We start from the raw sequence: 5,285 nt of genomic DNA, 5'->3' as shown, positions 1-5,285 counted from the left end.
AGCTTGAAGACCGTCTATACTGAACAAGTTGGGCAGATGTTTGGAGAGTTAAACATTGTGCTCTGAGGTAAATATAATCAGTTAAAGGCTTCGAGGAATCAGATGAAATGGAAGTACTTTCTAGAGCAATTCAATCACGAACAGTTTGTCTCTTCACAAAAATACTATTGCAATTGATGTAATATAGGTATTTTATCAGTTTGATCGATAATAAAGTCATTTTCAATTATATCTTTCATTGTTGTAAATTATTACCAACAACAAATCCCGCAGTATAGCGCGGGTATCATTGCTCGTGTATTTAAGGACATGGTTTCAATGTCCTTAAATCATGTTTTTGTAGTAGTGATTTTTATCTAATAATGATGCATATTATTGTTTATAAATATAGGAAGGAGTAAAGCGTAAAATTGTGAAGAAGAGAAATAGAGACATATATGATGATGATGATCATTACCTCCTAATATCTACAGTATAAATGCATGTTATCTTCATTAATTTGGGTATTGAGTTGAACATTTTAATGTTAGTTGTCATTAGATGTTGACGGTTGTGAACCCCGGTGAAGAAGTGGTGCACTTCATGGATCCATTAAAGAGGCGACTCATCTCCGGTGAATGGAAAACTATTGTGGATGAGTAAGTGGCTTCTACATTCAGTTTGGTTCAATGTTAAATTGGTTGTTATACTTGCATTTTGCTGGAATTATTTCTATCTAAATGTTACTTTGTAAGTTGTTCAGTTTCTGGCTAATTGTTGTTCTCGTCATGTTGTTTCAGTTCCATCAGAATATACAATGCATAGAAAAATAGGAAAGGCAGAAAAATAGTTCAATGGAAAAATTGTGCGGTACGAGTTGCAAACCAGCTAACTATATGCTAGTTGATTTTACTTCAACAAATGTTCTTTTTATTCCATAGCATCAGCCAAGTATTCAATAATTTTATGATGTTTCAGGGCATTCCGGAGCAATTGGGCGATAAAACTTGTGGACTGTGGATTATGCATTACATGAAAGACATAGCGGAGGACAAAAATCAACAGTGGAGTGCTAAGGTAGGTGTATATATATATATATATATATATCAACTCCTTCCAATTCTAATTAATGTTGTGAAACATATCCATTCACATTAACTTGTATTTTTTTTTTTATACTTGCAGTGGGAAAGGAAAGCAAATTACTTCTACACACAAAAAGACATTGATCAGGTCCGGGCCGAGTGGGCAAAGTGGGCAAAGTATGTCAGCCAATTTCAACAAAGCTAGTGTGTCGAGAAGATTCTAATTTTGGACATCCATCATCTATAACCCATATTAACTAGTTATGCAGTTGGTCTAAGTATCTATTTTTGGCCTGCAAGTACAGTTTAATTATGATCAGTAGCTAGTATGAGATATCAGTGGTTTTTGGGTTACATTTGTTGATCATGCCAACTGCTATGGGTTATTGAACTGATGTTTATTAAGTTTAGCTCCATGATGGATGTATGTATATATAGCTGCAGGAACAGATTGATCAAATATTGGTATTTTTGTGAATGGATTTCATATTTGATGAATGCATTGTGTTGTTCCCAGATTTACATGATTATGGCACAACAAGGATACGTGTATGACATCTGGAATAGAAAGCAACAACAAAATGATGTTGTTGGACGCATCAAAGAACAACAGAAACAAGAAAAAATGTGTTCATATTTGGACACTTAAACAAAATGAAACAACATTTAACTGTTGCTCAAATTAGCTTCAAGCAACAAATAATTGTCCTGTATGTGCTCTTCAACCTTTATTTAACTGTTGTAGAGTATAAACCACAACAATAGATAAATGTAACCTTAACAACTTTTAAACCACACTTAATTGTAATTCCAAGTTATATGCCACAACAGATAACTATTACTATAAGTTAATAAAAACCACAGACAACTGTTATTTGTATTCCCTTTAAACGTCATTTAACTGTCATCTGTGACTAAACTCAAACGGTAAATAAATATAGTATTAACTAAGTTCAATGTACACTTATTTGTGACTATAATGCATATAAAACAACATATAAGTGTTATCTTAGGTGACTAAAGACGATAGATAATTGTATTCTAAACAGAATACGAATGACAGTTAACTGTTATTGAACTGGAATAAAACAACATTTAACTGTTATTATAAGTCCATTCAGACCACAGAAATTATAAGGAACTGTTATTTGTTTCTAAATCACACCACATTTATCTGTCGTTTGAATTCACTAGCCTCATGTCTCGATTTCATCAGACAACAGAAGACCTAACAAATTTCTGTCGTCTGATAAATAAGACGACAGAGGAAATCTGTCGTCTGATGCCCCAAGAGACGGCACCGTACTAGACAACAGAAATTTTTTTAATTAGACGACAGATATCCTCTGTCGTCTGATTGCTTTTCTGACATAGTGAATGTTCTTTTTCTCTCAATTCCCTCCAATTTTTTTTTTGTCAACTCTACCCATTATTAATTTTTTGATTGAAAATTAACTCCATTAATTCTTTCGTCTTTTACCAAGATCAAACTACATTTTAATTCAGCTAAATTAAAAGTACTGTTTTAACCTCTTACTTTGACCAGAGAGCAAATTTCTTATACCTTTGAAACATCCATTAATTTTTCTTTCTAAGAACCAGTCGATACTACTACTTGGAAATAATAGCTTCTGTGATCTAAGAAAATCTTTTACCTTACAACAATTTAATGTTTATGCTTGTTGGGTGTCTTAAAAGATAATGCATAATTGGCATTTTCACATTTTATGCAGCAGAATGTCATGAGTTTGACTCATCAATTTGTTATTATATCTTCTCAGTTATAGTTAATCATTTGTTTAATAAAAATTGACATTTCTACTAAAAAAAATCTTCTTATATTTCATATATCAGCTATTTGTGCGGAACAATTCAGTAGAAGATCTCCTCACTTATTTTGTTGACCGGAGTAAAAGTGAAAGGTTGTTCACCTTATCAAGTATTTAAAGGTAAACCTGAGCATATATCTTTAATTAATGCGCATAGTGGTGTGCAACTTTTGCATGTCACGCGTTATTGTGTCTATAACACCACCCTTAAGACGAAGTGGGGGAGTACTTCCCGTTTGCAATGGATTCAGTCGAGCTGACCTGTTCCGCCTGATCTAGATCTACCTTGAGGGGATTTCGCCTTTAGTAATTTCTCAGATAGACTGAGCTGCCTCCCTCTTGAACCATTTCTTGATCAGAACCTGATTCCACCTTACCTGGATCTGCCCGAGGAATATGATAGGCTGCCTCCCTCTCTGCCTATTTCTTAACTAGAACCCAATTCCACTTTACTCAGATATGCCTTGAAGGGATTTCATCTCGAGGAATCTCTCAAATAATTTGGCCTACTTGCCTACCTCTCTCTTGGCCAAGGTTTCAAATTTTGGTTTCGGTACTTCAAATTTAAGGAAATTTCTGAGAAAATTTCGATTAAAAATAAAGAAATGATATGAATTGCATTTATAAAATGATATTTTTGAATGAAACTTTTACATAGACTAAACTAACCTATAATAAACCTACTTACAGTGTAGCCTCTCTAAAATTATACATTTATAATAGAATTGTGATATTTAATATGTACGAGTAATTAACTAGTACTGCTAAACTAGTGTTTTTATTTATGTGTAATTATAATTATGTTGTATATTGATAATGTGAATGTAATTTACTCTTCTTTTTTTTTATTTTTTTTTTTATGGCTGGAACCCAGTGTGAGGCTTAGTTATCACGTCTTTTTCACTAATAATTAGAAAAATACAACCGCCTCCCATAGCGGCCGGGAGGGGGGGGGGGACATAATACCAAAACCCCGTGAATGAAAATGAACAAGTACAATAAAAGCAATATAAAGTATTAAGAATAAGTGTTACTATGATGTGGTTCGATCCATATGGTCGAACTGCTTCCATTTAGTATCATACAATACTGCTCCTTGTGGGAGGCTTGACCATCACGTATTTTTCACTAATAATTAGAAAAATACAACCGCGGGGAGGGGGGAGGGGGACGTAATACCAATTATTAGTGAAAAATGCGTGATGGCTAAGCCTCCCACTGGGTTCCAGCCATAAAAAAAATAATAATAAATAAATAAATCACATTCACATTATCAATATACAAAACATTTATAATTACATATAGATAAAAACTCTAGTTCAGCAACTTACTACAGTTTTAGTTAATTACTCGTCCATATTAAATATCACAATTCTATTATTTATGTATGATTTTAGTGAGGTTACATTGTAAATATGTTTATTATAGGTTAGTTTAGTCTATGTAAAAGTTTCATTCAAAATTATCATTTTATAAGTGTAATTAATGTGATTTCTTTATTTTTAACCAAAATTTCCTTGAACTTGAAGTATCGAAATCGAAACCGAAACCAAAATTTGAAACCTTGATTGAGTTTGATTGTATAGGGATTACGATCCACTTATGGAGAAGCATAACATTTGATTGTATAGGGATTATGATGGGTAAAGCCAAATTGAACTAAGGACTGTCAGCGATTTTTTTTCCTTGTTTACTTGAATGATTTTTGAAAATTACATTTGAGAGGTGGTTGAATTTCTATGAGCTAGAGTTAAATTCTAGACATTACTTTGGTCTCAGTTTCTCCAGAGTTTGGGAATTACCATAATTTTTTTTTGTTTTCTGGAATAGAGGTTGTATTAGTTTTACCTATGTTGTTTGTTTGTTTGTTAATTAATCTACGAGACAATATTGCTTTTTTTTTGTAGATTAATTAGTTAGGTTAAAACATGACTCCGCTGTTAAAGAAGTGCTCTGCTGATTTTGATTTTTCAGGGTTGATTAGAAGTTAATGTGAAATGCAATTTTTATTTTTTGTTGTGTTCACTTTGCACCTGAAGGGATTGCTGACATTTTATATTATGTAGGCCAAGTATTACCTCTGAAACTGTGTTGATTGTTCTGGTTGGAAGTTTCAAAGGCAACATAATTGTCTTTTTGAATCATCTTTCTTTTGGCTTGCTCTTGGTCATTGGTAAGTTTTGTCTTTCTTCTGGCTTGCTTAGTAATTTGTCTTCCTTCTGGTTTTCTTCAATTTGCTCATATTTGTTTACTGTGTTTGTTGTATAATCTGGTTGCAGAGAAGCCCATAAAGACTTTGTTTTTTTCTTTTTCAATAAGATTGGATTGTGTTTATATGTATGGACAAGTTCTTGGATTGAATATTTGAATTGTGCATCTGGTTGCTTTAGGT

The sequence above is a fragment of the Rosa chinensis genome, chromosome 1 (assembly GCF_002994745.2).
Source record: "Rosa chinensis cultivar Old Blush chromosome 1, RchiOBHm-V2, whole genome shotgun sequence".
Classification (NCBI taxonomy): Eukaryota; Viridiplantae; Streptophyta; class Magnoliopsida; order Rosales; family Rosaceae; genus Rosa; species Rosa chinensis.
The sequence above is the reverse complement of the archived record's forward strand: the minus strand, read 5'-3'. Positions refer to the sequence as shown.